This window comes from Saccostrea echinata, unplaced genomic scaffold (assembly GCF_033153115.1).
Source record: "Saccostrea echinata isolate AGI-Se365-2 ecotype Australia unplaced genomic scaffold, CSIRO_AGI_Sech_v1 ptg000028l, whole genome shotgun sequence".
In the NCBI taxonomy this organism is placed as follows: Eukaryota; Metazoa; Mollusca; class Bivalvia; order Ostreida; family Ostreidae; genus Saccostrea; species Saccostrea echinata.
Window position 1 is genome coordinate 9,645,102 of NW_026889777.1, and position 22,806 is coordinate 9,667,907.

At 32.2% G+C, this 22,806-nt stretch overlaps 1 long non-coding RNA gene and 1 pseudogene across 1 annotated transcript; both read right to left on the reverse strand.

Annotated features, from left to right (window-relative positions):
• Window positions 1-990: 990 nt before the first annotated feature.
• On the reverse strand, window positions 991-2,993 carry LOC133193725 (uncharacterized). Its single transcript, XR_009721986.1, has 4 exons — window positions 2,908-2,993; window positions 1,729-1,858; window positions 1,340-1,596; window positions 991-1,138 (listed from the first exon to the last, which is right to left on the reverse strand). It is a non-coding gene; the product is annotated as an uncharacterized LOC133193725 (long non-coding RNA).
• A 15,734-nt stretch (window positions 2,994-18,727) lies between these two features.
• On the reverse strand, window positions 18,728-19,775 carry LOC133193991 (uncharacterized; annotated as a pseudogene).
• Between the last annotated feature and the right edge of the window lie 3,031 nt (window positions 19,776-22,806).

Consider the following 22,806-nt stretch of genomic DNA (forward strand, 5'->3'; position numbering starts at 1 on the left):
GATTTTAATTCAATTGCTGAATTGTTTTAACATAAAATATAAATTTATGCATTTTATATAATCTGTAAATGGGTTCATGTGTTCACATTCAGTTTATATTGACTATACAATTAATATTATAATAAAAGTGACACATTCAGTTAATATTAGTGCTACAATCATACATATACAATTACTTGTTCTACAGTAACAGAAAATATTACATGCATGTATTTGTTAGAATCCATGTCAAATAAAATTAACAACACAATGTACATGCTGCTTTCACTGTTTAATCTTTGTGACATATTTGTGGAAGCATTTCCTCAAAGTAGAATTTGTCCAAAGAAGACTTCATTGAATCCCATTTGTCCTGATCAAATGATATTCGTTCCATGTGAAAATCATGTCTACACTTGACAAAAAAGTCACACCATTTCAGTCCAGTTAGTGCCATTTGGCCAATGACCTGGAAATAGTAACCGTGACTGGTCCTCAGTTTAAATGAATGATTGTTCTTGTTCTGTAGAAGATATCTACACTCTGTAAACGAGTCTTTGCTCGGACATTTTATTTCAAGGAGTCCATACTCTGGAATTGCATTTGGATCAAACACTTTCCTATCCGGTGATGTGCCGAGATATGGGGCACTAGGGTTTATCACAAACCCACACAGATAGACACTATTGCCTGTTATCTCGCTATAGGTTTTTGCAGCAGCTGGCTCATTTTCTATGCCGAATTTCATCTGAGCCGTCATTATGTTTTTAGACTTCAGAAGTCTGGAAGCAAGAGCTGCAAAGTCTGATCTGCGCGAACATACATCCTTAAACACTGAAGATGTAATTCGGTTTTTTCTGACATCATGCCATGTTTTGTTGTGACTCTGAAGTCTTGTTTGCTCCTCCACTTCTCTGCTGGTTGTTTCAGTGACGTGCATTCCTAGTAACATGTTTAGTTGATTCTCAGGTAAAACTGCATTGTAGGACTGTTCTAAATTTGGATGTGGAAAATTGGGATAAATTACATCTGGATGGTTAAGTATGTCTGTGATTGTTGAGTTTAATTTCTGTTGGTATGACAATGGGCATCCAAAGGGTACTGGACCAAATGTTGATTCTACTGTACGTGTTGAAGTGGAGGGCAGAATTTTGAGAATCTAGAGAAACAAATTACTTATAAGTATGTGTATAACAACGTACAAAAATACAGTATTTTTCAAAATGCTGTAATTTTATATACTTGTGCTAAAATTGCTAACTTTTTAAATAACACAATTCTTTTCTAATAATTAATGCAATTACTTTGTTACATGGTACAAGTGGTTTATGGTTTTTAAACTTTAAAATAATTAGTTTACCTGCGCATCACTTCCAACAGACTTCAAGTTCAAGATCAACTGCTGAGAGAAATCTGATGAGATGGGTTTCTCAACAGGGCAGTAAATGTTGGGTAGAATGCCTTCAGTGACCCTCTTTTTCTTTTTGGGAGGACCCTGTTGTGGTTTGATTTTAGAAATTTCTAAACTATCCACAGATTTCGGAGCAAGTCCTTCCACTCTACTGCGAATATGCCATGTTTGTGGCAGTGATGTCTTGCTCTGGACTGGTGGAACAGCTGTAAATGTGTAACAAATGTGATAGAAACAAGAAATATAATCAAGCATGCATATAAATACTGTTATTGTTAACTGTACCGTGTGTGAATTTCATTGTACTGAAATGTTATGAGCTCAAATTTTGTACAAACCTGTTAGTCCAAGTTTCTGGTAATGGGATACCAGGTAGAGAAGACCTAAAGAATGGCTGCAGTGTCCATTCCCTGCTTTGCACTCACATTCTGAACCAATGATTGTAGAGGCATCTGCTGATATTTTCACCTGGATATATATGAATTGATTTTTAAAATTGGATTCTGTTATATGAGATAAAATACTTCTTAATAAATAGTATACAAAATTTTCAATGAAAACAACATATGTATTTCCCGATTTATATTAAGAATTTTTTTTAAATTCAAAAATATTTTAAAAAATAAAATATTAGAAAAAATTAAGTAGTATTAAGTTTACTAAATGTTTAGTCTGTAATACACCAACTCAAGTTATATTTTTTTATTTGATAGAATCTGTCTATAATTAAATGTTTGAAAAATGTCATAGATTGCTATGAATGGTAACAATTATACATACATCAATCAGGAATGCATATACTAAGTATTTTAGTATTAGTATATACATGTACTTCCCTGCATCAATCAATCAATTAACGATCAATCAATAATCAAATTTTGACCTAGTTTTAATGTTGGTACATATACATGTATTTATATATATTTATGTCAATTGAAATTATAGCTATGAGACAGAATCATATTTAAAACAAATTAATCATTACAGTTATGTACTAATCATTAAGATCAAATATTATTATCAGTATTGATACATGTATATGTGTTCATAAATATATATTGTGATGCTAAATGAAATTCTGGAGAGGAAAAAAAACACAAACAAACAAAGTAAACATAAGTTCAAAGAAAATAAACAACTTGAACACCATCAAACCATTTGAGTATAAGGTGGGTTGTTTTTCCTCATGGATGGATACGCTTTCGATCTGATAAAAATCGTCTTCCCAACAGCCTGGACTTTATTTAAAAGTTTAAACATAAAGTCTCTTCCAAACAGATTACTAGTATATACTGATGGATCGATCGATCGATCAACACTTAGTGATTACTGATCGTCGATTTTTTTAACGTATATAGTCTGGTTAGATTTAACAATCGCAGTTTATGAGTATTATAAGTGTATACAATCAAGATATGGTTTTCAGAAAGAAAAAAAGTATCGTTAGGCTACTCCAATAATACGATAAGATATTACTATCAGATATAAATATAAGATAGATATAATAGATCACAAACCTTCTACGTTGTGTATGTACCCTTCGATGAAATTTGAGTACCCCTTGATTTGTTTCGCTCTTGGTATGCGAGCTACGCTGTTGGCCTATTCATCAATTTTACTCTGCGAAACGCAGGGCATAAGACTTAGATTTTGGTTCCATTCGTTTAGTTTCGTTTTACGCACCTCCATTGTTTGCGCTGTCAGCCTCGTTCTCGTTTCAAAATGGCCGCGGCGTGAATAACAAGTATTTATGTCATTTCCATTCAAAATCAGTCAAAAAATAGATATCAATCCATGTATCGATTTTTTTTTTTTTTGTGGTATGTGCTCTTAAAAACAAGTTAATATTATCTGTTCAAATCAATTCAATTAATATTAAAAGTTAAATAGGAGATTGCAGTGTTATAAAAGATAAACAACAAAAAAACCCTAAAACAACGTCTTGGTATCCTAGAATATGCGCTAACTACTACCCATCTGTCATAATCACGAATTGTTACTTAACAAAGCTTCTTCCTGAAACTATAGAAATATACAGATAACCCAGCCACGATCTTAGGTTTGCCTCTCCTGGTCTTTATATTATAAAAAACAGAGTATAAGGAATTTTAAATTAATGTTTATTCACTTTTTTACGAGACTACATGACAATTAATTCCATAATCGAACTTTGTTTTATGCATTACATTTTTGTTGTAAAATTACACGATTTTTTCATAGTGACCTATCATTTGCATTATTTACATCGATTAATTATTATAAGTGGTTGACCAAAGGGAAATTAATGCATTTTCAATCATGTTCAATAAAGCTCAGTCTAAATTCAAAATCCCTTACCCAGGAACAAGTTCGCAATTTAGGTAAAGACACGCCTGATAATCATTAAAGCATACGCTTTGTTAAATATGAAAAATTAATACATTTTCAAAATATTCTCAAGAGACCCCCACTTTAAAACCAGAGCTTTTGACAAAAGTTAATGAATTTCACCGTTTAGGAAGACTATTTAATGTTTATTATAATCCTGCCAGCATTCTGACTGTTTGATGTCGAGGAGTTTAGAAAATGTTTAAAATGCAATAAAAATTTTAAAAATGTTTAAAATGCATTAAAAATTTTAAAGATGTTTAAAATTCATTAAAATTTAAAATGCATTAATTGTGATGGTTTAGGCACTATACTTCGGGCCTCAGGGAGGCAACAATTATAAAATTCGAAACCCATGCTTCCCTTTATCCATAGATATAACAAAATAAAATAAGTTGAAGCTGTTGCAGCGATTTATGTGTAGATGTAAAAACGTTTAAAATGTTACGCCTCACATACAAGGCACGATATGACTCAATGAAAGATGCACAACAAAGGACAAAAGCATATAGCAATTGGTCAACTGGGTGAGCCAGAAATGCATCAATTTCTTGTTCCCCAAAGGTTCTGTTTTCTGATTTCTTTATTCAAAAATTTCTGTCTTTCTGCATGATGCTATTTTTTCAGACGTTTATTTTTGAGCTATATCCTCTATTGTTTAAATTTTGCAAACAAATTATGTTATTGGACATTGTATATATTTTCTGATAGTTTCAATTATATTGTATATCATTTACTAATTTATTAAAATCTAAACATATATCTTTTGATTTTTTTTCTTATTTAAATTGAATGCACATATCAGCAATGTACTCTAGTCATATAATCTACTACGAATATAATATTTTAACTGTACACTATTATGTAATTAATATTGAAAATCTCTCGTCTGCATAGATATCTATAGGCGATGTTGAAATATTTGAAACTTCGGAAACGTATTAGATCGAAGGCATAAGAACGCATTATTTTTTTTAATTACACTCTACAAGGACAAGGGATGGTTTGACATACATGTACTGATTTCTCTCTGTTAAGAAACTATGATTTTCTACCATTGTCTATGTGATGTTTTTAGAGGCCAAGTTTGCTCTGCTCCCGACTTGCATCGTTTTCATGTACTTTTGGGCTTGATTACTGTTCTTGATTTCCATATTTTATGTTGTATATGCGATTTCTCAATCATTTTTTCACGATTTTTTTTCGAGCGAATGTACAAGAGTTTATCGATATGGAACCCCGATGACATTGAGATCAAAACTGAAAATTGATGTTTGCTGCGCCATCTTCCATTTCCATAAGCAAACTGTGCAAATGACATTGTAATAATTAATACATCTTCAACACTCCATAACCAAAGTTTTAAACTAAAAGGTTTTATTCTGACAGATAACGAAAATCGAGAAAAACGAAGTGCTTTCCTTAAAGATTATGCTAAAATACCTGTTAATTTGAATTCATTCTCACATTTGTCAGGTGGTATTTCATGTGATCAGTATAACTCAATGTACTAGTAGTTTGTTATTGTCATACATAAACTAATTGGGGATGATTATGTTTAGGTTCATAAGACTCTTGGTCATTTATTGTAATTTGACGCTAACCATATCAAATTACCCTTTTTCTAATAAAAAAAATTCTCAAAATGTTGCATTTCTTAAATTTGACTTTCTTTGCGATCGGTTGTTTAAACCTCGTTTCTGCTTTTAAGCTTTGTAGTCCAGAATTTTAATTTTTGGTATTTTTAGTATTTCTCACCATTGCAAAGATACGCTGTTTAGTACGAATTGTATGTTCGTATTGTATGTTCCTGAGCCAACATGCATTTTTTTTAACATTCCGTAGTTTTCGTATCTTCGAAATGCCATTTTATCATATACAATAAAAAGCAAAGAGGGGGAAAGAGTGAATGAGTGACAGAGAAAATAAACGTTGACTGTTTTCTTTAAATATTACATTGTACATGTACATGAATTGGGTTAGATTGTTCGGAGATCATAATTAATGCCTACTCCCTGAATATATGTTTGTCATGTCTTTTGTTTCCTTTACTGTGATTATATTGACTGTAATGTCAGTGAGTAATTAAAGCTTAGTTATGTGACAAGAAATGTTCAGTGACGCACAGAAGTTCCCAGTGGGGCACTTGCACGTTAAATAAATAGGCGTGTACTGCCGATAATGAACCTAATCCTTGTCCAATGATTGATTCTTGTCTCTATTTCAGTATTGGCTTTATTGATTTTTGTCATCTATTACCTTTATAAAATTGACTTGTAAATTTAGAAGAGAAGGTTTCGATCTTCACGAGGAACAATAATTTTTAAAATAATTTTATTCATTCGCCATGGTCAGGAATTGGGATTTTAATGAAGTTTCCCTCGTGTTATGCATTTCATTGTTTGCCACTTTCGGTTTAGTGGGGAATATTCTAATCTTACTCGTCTATTTCACTAGGAAACGTTTATTTGGAGAATTCCTATACATCAAAGTTCTTGCTATTTCCGATCTGCTTGTGAGTGGGCTTTTAATGCCATACACTGTACTTTTTGAATTCAGTTTAGTTACAAACGATGTTCTTTGTCGCTTTATGGAGGTATGTCGTCACGGTGCCATTATATTTTCGAATGTCATTTTACTCGTTGTTGCCACAGAGAGATTAAGAATGGTTTGGAGGGCCAATAATAAGTTTTCACAGAAAACAAAGCGCAACATTTTACTGGTTTTCCTTCTGATCTCGTTCATTATGGCTGGTCCAACAGCTGCCTTATTTCAAGTGAAACGTACGGATAATAACAGCACAATCACGGAATATTGTCAGTACACCACGGCCACTTTAGGAGAGAAGCCTAGTGAGATATACAGAAGTTTTATATCAGTCCTGATATCTCTCGGACTATTGTTTCTTATAGTGATTTATTCTTCTGTATATGTACTGATATATAAACAAAAAAAGCGAATCAAAAAATTGTCCACGAAAAGAAGCGAGGAGAATGATAGGAAAAATCAACCTGTTACTGTTCTGGAAGAGATAAATCGCCAAAGGAATTCTATAGAAAGTGACTGCAATGATAATAAACCCTCTGTTTCAAGGAGAACCAAACTGTCTTATAAAATAAACAACACATCGTATGTGCGAACAAAAACATGGACAATGCTGTTCGTTTGCACTTTAATTTATTTCATTTCATGGATTCCGTTTTTCTTTGCCATATTTAACATATCAAAGATTTTTATTTTGCGTTATTTCTTTTTTCTCTCTAATGCAAGCAACCCTGTTGTGTACAGTATTATAAATCAAAGGGTAAGAGACGGTATTAAACAAATTTTTTCTCGTCATTAACACTAAATTTTAAATATTTTTACAATTCAAATCTCTACCAAATCGATATACGAGGGTCGTTCGGAATGTTCGTGGACTATGCCAATCTTCGTTATACTATCTTCAAGAATTTTTTAAAATGAGCATATTATCATATGAACAAATCTTTATTTGTTTATGTGTGACGTTTCATTCCATGTTATTCAATAGAATTCATGTTATTTAATTTTAAAATGAACACGTTTTGTAACCACAGAGCAAACTCAACAACACCGTAACGTCAAAAACATACCGACATGAGGTTCTCAAAAATACTATCTCTATACATTTCACACAGTATTGCCCAATACCAGTGTACTCATTTAAAACGTTTCTTTATCACCTGAAATATGTTTTGCTAACAATTGTTCCAGTAGCATCATTTTGTTTGACAATATTATAATTTTTTCACTGCATAAGTGTGCTTTCACAAGATCAGCATATGTGAAGCGCCAAACTCTTAGCATGACGTTACTAACTTTTCAATGTTTTTGATAAGATTTTTACAGACAATCCGTTTTCTCACAGATCACCATCGTCTAAGCAGAGTGGTCTAACATTCAAATATCGCTTGTACCATATACACACACATGACTTGCTTTTGACATATTTCCTACTTCCTCTGGCATTTTCAGAGTTTTTTTCTGAAGTTTTCCAGAGTACAACACAAAATTGTATGGTTAACTGCTGCTCCGTGACGTTCTACGAGGTCATCTTTTTTGCCTATATAATGAGGACTACCCATCTCTGAAACTGATTTCCTGCGTCCGGTGCATCAAAATTGGTACCGTATATGATTTACATTCTTTTCAACGAAGCAAAATATCTAGTCATAATTTGGAATCAGAAACGATGAAACAATTCTTAATTTGAATGTGTAGAATTTTCGTTTTTGCGTCATTTTACAGAAGATATGACTTCAGACATTTTTTAGTGTCTTGAATGTAAATTACAAAATTTTTACCTGCTTCGTGATCCGATTTTCGCATTTAAAGTCTAAATAAGTTTGAAATAAACCGCGATATTTTAATTTTTTTTTAATACACATCTGTTGAATTTACTATTGAAATATTTCTTCCAAATTTGGATATAAAATGACGTTAAGTAAAATAGTTATGACGGTAGTCCACGAACTTTCCGAACAACCCTCGTAAAAGGGTCATTTTAATTTTCGAATCAGATATGTCTTCAATCATTTATTGCAACAAGAACTTAAAACTTGGTTTAATCTAAATGACTCATCCATGAAATATTTGACAGCGTTTTTCTTTTGTGTGTGTGTGTGTGTGTGTTTTGTGTCTGAGCCTTTGTGACACAGCAAAATAAATTTGATATTTACTGTGCATCCTTTGTTTGTGATTTGTAAAATATAAATGAATTTGCAGCTCATTACAGTTTGACTCACTCTTTGAAAATTTCATCAAATATTCTAAATGAATTTTTTTGTTTTTTTTAATTTTATTTGATACGAAAACAAAATGGTTGAAGAGTCCAGTATATATATATATATATATTTTTTTTGGAAATGGTGAGATGTGAAATTCTTTATATTTCAAAGTGGACTTGATGTCGGAATGTGGATTTATTTTTTAATTCTACTACGATTATTGCCGAGATCAAAGAAATACCGCGGACATTATCCTCCAATAAATCACGAACGTTATCAAAAAATTATCAGATCAGAAACACATGTCAAATCTGTACAGTTGAAATAGATATTTCACTCTATAATCTAATACTTATTTAGACCTCATCGATGTGTCGTCTTCCGCAGTCTAAACGTGTGTATTGCCTGAAACAGCTGATAAATATCTGTTTTTATAGCCAAGTGGGGCTGTTCTACGGATCTCCCCACAACATTTACACTCCCATGGTTTTACTGATAAATCAATGAAATAGACAACTGGTTTTGTTATTTTTCATTCATAAAAATTAATCAATATATGTTACAAGCAAATTTATAAATAATTAAAGGATATTTTTAATCCAACAAAATCTGGAATCGTCTGCATTTTATGCAATCGATTGACCCTCTGGTGTTAAATGCAACAGCGAAATTGCGACATGGTGACCTAATTCGTTTCTCTATAGAGAAAACGATCAACTGTATTTTAGAGCCGTTAGTAGAATAGAAATAAAGTCCTTGTTGTCGTGAATGATGCAGGATAACCTCCTCGGTCTCGAAATGTTGTCTGAAATGTAAAGGCCTCGGCTAACGCCTCGGCTTTTATATTTCAGACAACATTTCTCGACCTCGAAGGTTATCCTGCAACATTCATGATAACGCGGACTTTATTTCTTAAATAGATCATTACATGTATATGAAGCTTAGCAAACGTCAGTTTGATAAATAATATAATTCAGAAAGTCAAATAATGATTTAAAGTACAATAGTAAAATATTTCATATTTTTTTTTTAATAAAACAGAATCAAAGAAATACTTTTTTAGCTCACCTGAGCCGAAGGCTCAAGTGAGCTTTTCTGATTGAAATTTTCCGTTGTCTGTCGTCGTTGTCGTAGTCGTCGTCGTTGTCGTAAACTTTTCACATTTTCATCTTCTTCTCAAGAACCACTGGGCCAATTTCAACAAAACTTGCCACAAAGTATCCTTGGGTAAAGGGGATTCAAGTTTGTTCAAATGAAGGGCCACGCCTTCTTCCAAGGGGATAGAATTATGAATTCATGAAAAATTAATGGCATCATTTAAAAATCTTCTTCTCAAAAACCACTGTGCTTGAAACTATGACACTTAAATGGAAGCATCCTCAGGTAGTGTAGATTCAAGTTTGTTCAAATCATGACCCCCGGGGGTAGGGTGGGGCCACAATGGGGGATCAAATTTTTACATAGGAATACATAGGAAAAATCTTTAAAAATCTTCTTCTCAAGAACAGCAAAGCCATGATTAGTCATATTTAAATGGAAGCATCATCAGGTAATGTATACGTAGATTCAAATTTGTACAAATCATGATCCCCTGGAGAATAGAGGGGCCATAACAGGGGATCATACAAAGGAATACAAGGGATATATCAAAATTTTCTTCTTAAGAACAGCAAAGCCATTATTTGTCATATTAATTCAAAAGCATCCCATATTAAATTTAGATTCAAGTTAGTTCAAATACCCCCCCCCCCCCCACCGAACCAGTTTTATATTTAAACTTTTCAAGACTGAACTGATTTCTGCTTTTTCCTAGCCAGAGTGCTCAGGTGAGCGATGTGGCCCCTGGGCCTCTTGTTTTAGATTATAACTTTTTAAAAACAGAATCAAAGAAATACTTTTTTTAGATTATAACGTTAAAGCTGTAAATGTTTAATGTGGCAAATTTCTGCCGCCTACATGAAAGTTAAATTTTGTTGAAATGCAAATAATTAAGTAGAGATGCGACTTATTTATGTCAACATGCAAAGTAATTATGTTGACATGCAAGTTACCAATTTCTTTAGAGAATCTTATTTTAATGTTGGTAACTTACTTACTAACGCCATTATATGACATCATACAAGCAAGATGCAACCTAATTATATTAACATGCGAGATAATTCTGTAGATATGCGACTTTTTTTTGTTAACATGCGAGATAATTATGTAGTCATACAACCTATTTATATATCAACATACAAGATAATTATGTTAACATGCGAGTTAATTATGACAATATGCAAGATATGTAAGTTGACATGCAACTTATTATCTTGCATGTTGACATAAATATCTTGCATGTTTAAACATAACTTGCATGTTAAAATAAATAAGTCGCATGTTGATATAAATAAGTTGCATATTAACATAATTATCTTGCATGTTGACATAAATAAGTTGAATGTCTCCAATAATTATGTTGCATGTTAACATAAATAACTCGCATGTTGACAAAAATATCGTGCATGTTAATCATAATTATCATGCATGTTCACATAATTAAAACGCATGTCAACATAATTATGTTGCATTTTGCTTGTGAAAGTAAGTAAGTTTAGAAAGATTAAAAATTAGATTCTCTAAAAAGATTGGTAACTTGTATGTCAACATAATTATTGTGCATGTTGACAAACTTTCTCGCATGTTAACGTTTTTTATCTTGCATGTAGGGGGCAGAAATATGCCATCATAAGTTTGATTAACTAACTTCAAGTGCCATTTGTACAAGCCTATCTATAAAATTCCTAAGCGTTTTTAGCAATTGTTCTTCGTTGTGTAGAGACTAGAGAAATTATTTGAACGTTTACTATGTGTATGTTTAGTAGGCGTACGTTTTAGGCTTAAACATTAGAGTCTCGGCAAGGGAGGTAATTTGAAGTTGGAATATTTTACCCTCGCAATTGAGATGTAATTTATGACATAATTCTATTTATCCTAGAGGAAAAATTTCATTTCGTTGGAAAAATTGCCATTTTTTTCAATATTAAATATTGTCGTATTATTAAGAGATAACTTCTTTAATGTATGTGCAATGTTTATACATCTCCGTGTTAAAAATGGTCCATTTATCTCCAAGAAATAAGAAAGAAAAAAGAATAAAGCCACACTCACATTATTAAATTTAAAAATTTAAAATTTAAAAATAATCAAGAAGCCTTTTTGAATAAAGTTAACAAAGTTAATGCTCATGTAAATGAGATTTCAATTCTCGGTGTAATGGCCATAAATCTGCTTTGAAAAAGTAAAAGTAAGAAGTAAAAAAAAAAAACAATTATTAATCAATCAATTTCTCTGTGTTTATGCTCATCTCCCTAGGCGTGATTTAAAAAGCGAAGTTCAGTAGTGGCCTTATTTTAACCCTGAAATCTCTAAAACTGAAGATTTCTTAACCATATACATGTAGAAAGAGATCATAGAAGACCTTGCAGGTCATACTCATTATCATAGCTTCAATTTAGGACTTTGATTTTATTTAGCAAATCTAATCTTTACTCAAAGTACACATAATTTCGAAGAAACTCCTCTTTAGTTTTACATTTACATTTAATTCATCATCTATATAATTATTTTTTTTAAATTCATTCCGATTTTACACGCGAGTACTCTGAAGTTGTAAACAAATCATTAGACCATTATTTTCAAGCTTAGTTTGTCGAAGGATTACTTCGTTTAATGACCAATAAAGGGGGATCACAGCGAGTGTGACCAGTCGATGGGGTTGCTTATTTTTTCTTAGGTACCTGATCCCAGGTGAGGTATTTCAAAAGGTTTTTTTTCAGTGCTCGATTTAAATTCTTTTTGTTGTTTAGATTGTTACCTTTATTTGTTTTTATTTTTGTTTTGTTTGTTTTTTTAAAATACTTTTTTCGTGTTACAAAAATTTAAGTGTTTATAATGGTCTAGCAAAATTTATCATTGATGATGATTTTTTACTTGTAGAATATTTTTTTTAATTTTCGTTACACACTTCAATTCTAAAAATTGCTTTCATTAAAGTTTATACTGCTAGATATAAACATTCATAACAGTTTTTGATAATAAAATCAGCAGTGTATAACCAAATATATCCCAAATTTGTTTTTTGACTTAAAGAAAATTCATTAACTAGATAAATCAAACTTATCATTAGTATGCCAAGCATCTAAGAAAACCCCAGTTAATGATTCAACGGTTCCCGTGTACGTAGCAGAACAGTTAACCTAAGAATTACTTACTAGTTTTCTCATGTGTAAGGATATATCTCTATTGAAACAAATTGTAATTCCTATAAACTGCAAAATTGTTGAAACAATTTGTAATTCGCATAAATTGCAAAACCGTTTGCAAAAATGGCCGTGTGCATAATGAAGATTTAGCCCTTTTTGACCCGGTTACGGTCGTGTGCATAATGAAGATTTAGCCCTTTTTGACCCGGTTGCGTCACGTAGCGTATATGTCTTATACATTGTATATAATTTCAGCTCTAAATAGTTTATAACCGCTTTGATATGCGTAAATAATTAATATTTGATTAAATTAGTATTTGAGGCAGGTTTACAAGAAAATTGATTTCTTTCAAAGTATAAAGTGTCTGTGCTTTTATATGGATGTTCTAACAACATTGCTCTACAGGTTGGGAAATATAAGTCCTTAACATTTCAAAGCTTATAAGAAATTTTATTTCTCAAAATAATTCCATATCAAGCTATATCTCAAGTCATATATTCCTTTTTTCAAAGTGTGGGATAGGGTAGTAGAAAAAAAATCTCGGAGATCTATCATGTGTCAGAAGAGAAGCCTAATGACCAGTTTACCCTTTCTCTTTATGATTCATATATTCAAACTGGAACGTTTGTTTCTGGCAGACAAATGCTATATACAAATATCGCCCTACTAGCCTGACATGCTCAGCCGTTTGATATTCAGCTTATGACTGGTCTCCTGTTTCTGACAATTTTTAAGACGGGAGAGAAAAAGAAAGTTATTCAGTTCTTTTACTGACAATAACCAAATATTTTTCTAATAAGCATTAATCGTTTGTACATCAAATGTTCTATTTTGTGTTTCCTTTGGCATTGCAAAGTTTTCATCATGCTTTATGCTACCTTTTAACTAATTTGTTCTTATCAAAGCAATTTATTTTTCAGTTTATATCCCGCTTACTCCTTATAGGTGCATGATCTCACCTCTTCTGTTTAGGTGCATGATCTCACCTCTTTTGTTTCTATGCAGGGTCCTTGTTTTTGCCCTATTCATAACTCGTATTGCTCACATGATCTCATTAGATTGATCACTATTCGTATAATCTTCATTTTTTCTCATTCTCTGTTTTCGAATATTTCAGATTTCATATGAAATTTCGATGATACTAAGAAAGTATATAACGGACTTGAATATCATTCGAATGATTGTCATCACAGTGTATTTCTTTAAGAAAAAATGAACATAATACTTTTGTTTTTATGTAATTTCAATTGAATGCACATATAAGAATAAACTCTAGCCAGATACACTTATATTATATGTATACTTTCCTAGGCGTACACATTTAAGTGAATAATATGAAAGTGGGAGTGACTGGGGTTTTCACTACGCAATACTTTGCATAGAATAGGGAATATAGTGTATTAGTTTTACACTTTTAGAGCAATTATTTTTTTAAAAAAAAATTATGATATAAATAAAACTAAAAATAAAATAACAGGCAAAATATTTTAATAACATTTTTTAAGAATTGACTTTTTAACGATTTAACAACGAATAGGTAGATGGAAGTCATTATCTAGTGTATTTACGATAAACTGAAGTTCTTCTAGAGAGTATCATAAAATGTGCTATTAAAAACAAGTATATTATATATGCTCTTAAAGTTTTAAACAAGGGAATTCGAAAATTTTACAATTATTTCTCTTTCTTTTTTTCTGTGCAAATCCCTTGTATTTGTCATATTATGTAGCACTCCAAAACAGAAAAAATGCCTAAATTTTGACATTTTGAGATGCCACCTCTGGAAATCAGACTCTAATTTCATGAAAATCTTGCATATATATTGCATGATGTAGGTTTTCTCATCACATATAATAATTGGAGCAAACAATCTATTGTATTAATTTTATGATTTGTTTTGAAGCGGGGAAAAAGCATTTCCTATACAATCCTAAAGTAAATATAACTGTGTTTTGAAATGGTTCCTAAAAATACTCAAACGATAGATTTTCACTTTGCATGTACATTGAAGTCAATGTAGGCTACTCGTGGTATAAAAGTAAAACGTTTTTCTATTGTAGTTTCTATACAGTAAAACCTGAGTTTGCTCCCTTAATAATTTGAGCACAAGGCACGGGTACCTTAACCTATTTATAAACTTTTGAAATAGGGAATATAGGGATTTTGGGTAATTGCTAGAGCGAAGACATACAAATCTTAATTTTTACAAGAAAAGGGAAATGAAAAGGTTTTGGCATATTGATTTCTTTTGGTAAAGGGCTTTTTTTTTCAAACGGAAAAGAAGGGTGTATAAACATGGGAGCTGGGTTTCCTGTGTCATTCTCTATTTTGATTTGCAAGGTATAGCAAAAATTATAACGGATAATGGTACAGTCAACACATGATCAACTTAAACCTCTTGGGAAAAAACGCCCATCCATCGGCATTTTGGTCTGTATATGCTTAAATTAAGTTGAAACTGCTTGAAATTTTACAACTTAAGAAGATCGGTGTTTGTATCATCTATTTTGTTCAGAGGGTTTTGATGCAGACAGGTATAATAGTCCCTCATCCAAGCATACCTTTAGGGGTGTGAAGGATGAGAGACATTCTATAAAATGAGCCTGAGGCTCAAGAGGGTATCATATAACATTGTTTTTCCGAGTGTAGCGAGGCATAGCATACAAGATTTCAATTCAAAGACTTTAACAATAGGCTGAACATGTGACTACACTGTATTCACCACCCTATATAAAGCACTGTCCACGTGTAGAATCATTTTTTAAAAGATTTGTGACAACCCAAAAGAAAAAGGTTGTGAAATTAAGACTCTTCAATATAAAAATTATAAATAAATATATATATATATATATATATATATATATATATATATATATATATATATATATATATATATATATATATATATATATATATATATATATATATATATATATATATATATATTATAGGGTGGGTATATGATACCCTCTAGAGCCTCAGGCTCATTTATAGACTGTCTTTCATCCTTCACATCCCTAAAGGTATGCTTGGATGAGGGACCATTCTATTACATATCGCCTTTCGGCTCTACGAGGGTATCAAATAGCATGTTCAAAGCGTTGTCACAAATAAAAAAGTAACAAAACACAAAAAGTTTATGAACATAGATTATTTAATCTCAAACAATTGAAGATTAATCAAAAATAACACCACATATAATTCTCACTTATTCTTTAATTGTTGGTGTTTTTTAACTGTCAAGCATACGAGTTGCAAACCATCAGTCTTGTTTGGCAAGTCCTTGTAGTAGAATTGAAAGAACTTTTTGGACGAGGTCCACTTTGTAGTGTCCACAATTTCCTTCATAGAAACACAGGAAGCAAAGGCTACCGAAGCTGCAGTTTCCCGAAAAGAATGAGCTGTATAGACAGATGAATCTATCCCGGATGAAGATAACACACTCTTTAACCACCGAGCCAGAGTACATGTAGTCACTTTATTATAGGTTTTGTATGAAATACAAAGATCAGAGCATTTACAAATATCCTTTGTTCGATGTAAATATTCTTTCAAAGTCTCAGCAACACATAATTCTTTCTTATGATATTGATAAAATGAAACAGTGAGTAAATTTATTAAAGGAATGCCAGGCCTAGAAGTCTTAAAAGGAGTTTTTATTTGAAATATAATTTTATCAATATAAACACTCATATAATCAATGTTCAGTGCTGATAGGCTCTGGGCTCTTGCAACAGTAGTTAAAGCACACAATGCCACCATTTTCCATGTTACATTTTTAGAGTCAAGTTTTCCAGAGGATATAAGTCTCTTAAAACCTGTAAAACTTTGGATACGTCCCGTGTTATTTTACATTTTGGTTGAGGTGGATTTAAATTATAATAACCTTTAAGTAACTTAGGTATTAAAAACTTACTATTCATCCACTTCACTTGAAACAAAGACAAAGTTGCATTAGCATAGCTTTATTTGTATTAATACTGAATATGAAACTCTCTGTTTCATCAAGTAAGATAGAAATTGAACAACATTCAGTTCGGACGGGTCAGTGGGATTCACTTCCCATTCACTGCACCAATGAATCCATTTCCTCCAACAATACTGATATTGTTTGATAGTGGGAGTTCTGAGTGATGAGTTAATTTTTTATTCAAATTCTGAAATTCCTCTATTTCTGAAATGTTTCCTGATACAGTACAGGCGATCAGTGACATTTTCTTTGTCAAAGGATGATTCTCTCCTGTGTGTGGCATGAGTTAATCTCGGTGCCTTGGTAACCTGGGAGGAAAAGATATCAAAGATGAAATTAGTAAAGGAAACCAACTTTGTGTTTTCCAAAGAGGTACAGCTAAAATAGCTCTATCTACTTTGTCTGATGATATCTTATTCAATATTTTTTCCAATGAGTCCAAAAGGGGGAAAATATAAGAACTAAAGTTTGACCAACATAAAGTAAAAGCATCAATTTCAGAGGCATCTGTATCAGAAGTCCAAGATACAAATTTTTCTAATTGTGCTTTTAATCTTGAAGCAAAAAGGTCAATATCAGGCAAGAAAAATTGATGACATATTCGAGAAAAAATATACGGTTTCAGCATCAACTTTTTTGAATCTGAAAATTGCCTTGAAAAATAATCAGCTTGAACATTCTCAACACCATTGATATGCTTTGCAGTTATAACTATATTTCTTTGGATACACCATTTCCAAATATTTATTGCAGTTGAATTTAAAGATGGAAAAGCCATTCCACCCATTGCATTACTATAAGAAACTGCAGTTGTATTGTCTGATTTTATCCCTATGTGACAATTTTTATAACCACTGAAATAAAACTTTCATCAAGAACTGGATTGCCAAAAGTTCCAATTCATTAATGTGCATTTTAGATTCTGTCAAAGTCCACCGACCACCTACAGATTCACTTGAAAATCTAGCCCCCCCCCCCCCCCCCCCCCAGCCTTGAAGTGAGGCATCTGTTTCAATCCAAAAATTGATAGGTGTAAACGAATTGGTTTACCATTGAACTTCTCTACATTATTTAGCCACCATTTTATTTCTACTTCACTGTCATATGATATCAACATCTTAGAATCATAATCATTTGACTCTCTTAAATTTTGAATCTTATCCCTTTCCATAATACTATAATTGTAACATATTTTTCACCAAGAATTTCTTTGCACAATGATACAATCTTTGTAATTTTCTCATCAGCTAAGAAAACTTTATATTGGATTGAATCAATGAATAATCCAAAAAACTTGATTCTCTGGGTTGGTATTAAAACAGACTTTTTAAGATTTATCGTAAACCCAAGTTTATCCAACTCATTCACAATTAATTGAGTTTCGTGTTTACAGTCTTCATAGTTTTTGTTTATCACAAGAGAATCATCAATATAGTAACAACGCTTTATTTTATTTGCCCTAAAAGCAGCAAAGACAGGTTTCATTATCTTTGTGCATATTCTAGGTGCTGAAGCAAGTCCAAAAGGAAGGACAACAAAACTATATAAATTCTCTTTCCATCTAAATGTCAAAAAATTATGATATTCCTGATGAATACTGATACTAAAATAAGCATCTTTTAAATCGATAGAGGTTAAAAAGTCATCTTTTTCAATCAATTCTAAAGCAATTTGCAGGTTTTCTTGCTTAAAATGATGATATTCTACAAATTCATTCAGATTTTTAAAATTTTTTACTGGTCTTGAGGTTCCATCTTTTTTAGGAACCAAAAATATATTAGAAATAAATTCATCTGAGGGATTTAAAATCTTTTTTCATTGCTCCTTTTGCTAACAATATATTCGCTTCATTTTGAATGAGAATAGATTCACTCTCAGCAAATGATACCTGCTTTGGAATATAACCTTGTATAGGTTTCTCAAAGAACTCAATTTTGTAACCTTTTACCGTTTCCAAAGTCCACTTATCACTAGTAAAGTGTTTCCAATATTCAAAATTACGTTTTCTCACCTTTTTTTTTTTACTGGTTTTGGTTCTGATTCTGGTAGCCTTTTTTCTGGCCTCTGTACTGGCTGGGGTAACCCCCTCTTCTGTAATGTTGTCTGCCTCCACGAGGTTTGAATTGCTGGTACCCTTGGTAACCTTGGTATCCTTGATACTGATTCTACTGTTGGTAGCGTTGACCAACAGCATCCGGAAGTTTTAGAAGTATTTAAAGTTTTAAAAGTATTAGACCTGTTTTTGAATGTATTAAAAGAACATTGACCCCTAAGGGAACTCAATGAATGTTTATTCATATCACCCATATCTTTAAGTTTGGTGACACAATTATCTCCAAACAATTGCTCAATAATAGGAATTTCTGAACTAAAAATATTCCTGTATCTGGGGTTTAAACTACCCTTCAATTCATTCCTATGTTTGATTGACAAATTGTAAAATCCATATCCCAACAGACTAATGGAATCAGACAACATAGACTTTGTTTTTTGAATATTTAATTATTTGTTATTTGCCAGCTGATCTGCCAATGAAACAATGGGAATCAAACCCTCAGCCATATACCTTTGTATTTCTTGTAAAGCAAGATCAGTGGAATGAGAATTTTTATTCATAGCATCCCAGATTTCTTTAATTATCTGGGTTTTTTTTTAGATATGTAGACTTTTCTGGTCTGCTGTATCTTTTTGCAATGTTTTCCATGCTTTCTTTACTTGATTTTACTGAGAGAGCTGCATTTACAGCTTTAGCCAAACCAGTCCCTGTTTTTGGACCAGTGTCCTCTTCTGGGTTTAATTGTGGGATATCCCACTAATCCACAGAGTCAATTTTCTCTGTAGCCCCAGTAATATTCGGAGTGTCAAATGCATCTTTAAATGCAATCTGGGGATCAACACCTACTAATAAACGGCTGTTTGGAGAGTTATCAAGATAACTCAAGTCAAAATCATTTAATGAATAATCATTCAAGTCTTCTTGATTTAAGCTAATTAAGTCTGAAGAAGGTCTGGTGATGGTTGCACTAGGTGCATTATGACTAAAACCCCTTTCCATAACATCAGCATTATGAACTTAAGTGGGCGCCGTACATTGACCTACCCTTACCAAACTGTTATGTTTGCTGCAGACCTGCAGCAAGTCTGCTGCAAGTTTGCAGCAAACAAAATTGTTCGCAGGAAGAAAATTTTCTTGTTCGCAGAGGATTGCCGCTAGCTGCGATCTTGCGGCAAACATTGCAGCAATTGCTGTAAGCTTGCAGCAAATTCGCAGGAATTTAACATGTTTGCAGGAACATTGCAAGAAACATACACGCCAATCTGTTGTTCGCAGCAAGTTTGCAGGAAAGATTTAACAAATTGAATGTTTGCAAGAACAGTAAACAAGTCAAATCAGCCAATGAAATGCAGATTGTACTGGGGTCAACACAGAATTCGCCATTTTCAAATGTTTGAATTGAAGTGTAGATGTTTCAGTATTTTGTTAGGAATATTTACCATTTTGAACATGTTGAATGATTACAAAAGCATAATTCTGGATGTACCTGTACATTGGCATACACAAATCTAATTGGTAAGATCTGATTTTGTTTATTTTAATATGAAACAATTATCTCTTTAAAGCATGTTTAAGTAACATGTACTTGCTAAGTCAAATCTTAATCTATTTATGAACTTTAATCTTTATTTTAATATAATCTTTATTTTAATATTACATTTGTATGTTTCTTTAAATGTATTTAAGGTTCCAAATCAATTATTATAAATGTTTAAATGTTTTCAAATAAATTGGTATTAACCGTATAATTTTATTGTTAAATAATGTGCAAAGGTTTTTAATTTTCTGTACATGTCAAAAAAAGTATTTTTATTAAGAATAGTTTGTGAAAATTGTCTAGGAACATAAAGAGAGACTATCAACACTTCAGAAACTAGCTTGCATCATTTCAGACGCATGTGGTGGATTTTCTCTATAATTAACAGATTAAGGTCAGGATAAAGGCTTTCTGCGAACTTGCTGCTTGTATGCAGGAATGTGCCAAAAACAATAATTATATTGCTTGCCGCTAGTTAGCAGCAATGTTTGCCGCAAGCTTGCGGCAATGTTTGCAGCAAGCTTGCAGCAAGGTTTCCATATTTGGAAAATCCAGTGTTTGCTGCTGACTTGCAGCAAACTTCATTTGCATGGTAAAATGTTTGCTGCAAGCTTGCTGCATACTTGCCGCAAACTTGCTGCAAGCACAAAGGCTTTGTATAGGCTGTCATGGTTTCTTTAGCTTCATTGCAGCAAGCTTGCAGCAATGTCTGCAGCAAGTTTGCAGCAATGTTTGCTGCAGACTTGCAGCAAATGTTTGCAGGAAGGCAATATTTTTGGTAAGAGTATTTTTTTTTTACCGACTCAGACAAGCAAGAAATAGACTTCAGTATCGAGTCAATACCCAGAGTAGATTTTAATGAATCAATATCAATACAAGGGTCATTCTTTTTGGTCACAGACCGTTTTTTAGACGCTTTCACGTTTGTATCAGATGATTTTCTTTTAATACCTGACCGATGACAAGAGATTTCTCTCGTATTACCCTCAGATCTAGTCTGCACTTTGTCCATGTTATCAGGATTAATGTCATTGTCAAAATTATCATCACTATTTTCCCCAAGTGACAATCAGACATGTTGTTTTACACACTATAAAAGACTTTGTGATCGGCAAATAACAGTAATGTTATTTACTGAATCAGAAAACGAGCCAGAACTACGTTCTTGGCGCAACCAAAAGTTTTGTTTCTGGACTACGTCCTAGAACAGAGTTTACCCTGTAGAGAAAATTATACACCCGACTAAAAATACGCTAAGCCCTCTCAGGAAAAAGAATGATTCTGCACTTGGACAGTGCTTTATATAGGGTGGTGAATACAGCGTAGTCAAATGTTCAGCCTATTGTTAAAGTCTTTAAATTGAGATCTTGTATGCTATGCCTCGCTACACTCGGAAAACAATGCTATATGTAATAGAATGTCGATATGGGAGAGAGATGGGATATGAAGAGAGGAAAGAATAAATTCTAGTAACTTTGAGAAGAGGGAAAAAGGACTAGAGAGTTATACCTGTTAAAGGGGGTAGAAATGGGAAGAGAAAATGGCTAACCCCTATCAATGCACCGTGCCGAAACTTATTCTCTGCAAGACCAAGTTAATTATAATGTTTAAGTATGAACCTATCATTTTGAAAGACCTAATGGGACATAACATCTGTATATAAAAAAGAGTCAACAATGTCATACATTGATGTGAATATGTTGCAAACCATACCTTCTTAACAAAAATATATAAAATTGGTTGGATTGTTTTTTTTTTTTTTTTTTTTTTTTTTTTTTAAGAAATGGACATCAAACCTTTTTATCTCTATTAAAATAAAAAAAAAATTAATTAAAAAACCCGTCCCCCTAGTAAGTCTCTACGCCTTCTTTTTTTTCAAAATCAAACAGGAGCTTACATTTAAATGATACCAGTTCGCTATCTTGTCATCAGGGATTTATTATACCAACAGTATTTTGAACTATGATGAAATAGGATAATTTTCTTAAGAACCAATGGTCTCCTCTTAGGAAAAAAATATATCCAAGTCCTTTATAAGTCATGAAATATGTATTGGTGATACAGGAAACATTTTATTTTAGTCTTTGCGTGAATCCCCAAAATCTGCCACTACTTTAATTTTTAAAAAAAACTTCACCGGTAAACACTTGTAGAATTGAAACGAATCTTGTTAAGACCCGGTTTGAGCTCTAAAATCAAAAATATGTGTTCTGATTAATTTTCTATGTGGCATCAGAATATTCAATATCATATAACTTCTGGTGAGGGTTTCTATTTTTTTAAATGTTCGTATAGATGTATATAACTCATTCTCTGGAGTATTTTTCTGCTTCACCACGAAAAATCGATTTTAAAGACACGTTCTTTGGTTTCAAAAATATAATGAATATTTTATTTGTAACCGGAAATATTTTAAACATTACGTTACCCTGATCATTTATCGGCAATTTTCTGATAAGAGATGTTTGGCTTCAAGAGCATATCTTTTCCTGA